A 209-nucleotide genomic window follows, 5' to 3' on the forward strand; every position below is an offset into this window, starting at 1 on the left:
GTTTAAATTTTTCATGGATACCAATTTTTTCCCTTTCTTTGAGGCAAAGTACCAATTTTCCTTCAGGATGGAGTGTAGTGGTATAATCCTGGCTTACCACAACCTCTTCTTTCTTGGCTTAAGTGATCCTCCCCCCTCAGCCTGCTGAGTAGCTGGGATCCCAGGTTCGAGCTGCCATAGCCAGGTAATTTGTATATTTCTTGTAGAGA

Source organism: Mandrillus leucophaeus, unplaced genomic scaffold (assembly GCF_000951045.1).
Source record: "Mandrillus leucophaeus isolate KB7577 unplaced genomic scaffold, Mleu.le_1.0 Scaffold1202, whole genome shotgun sequence".
NCBI lineage: Eukaryota > Metazoa > Chordata > Mammalia > Primates > Cercopithecidae > Mandrillus > Mandrillus leucophaeus.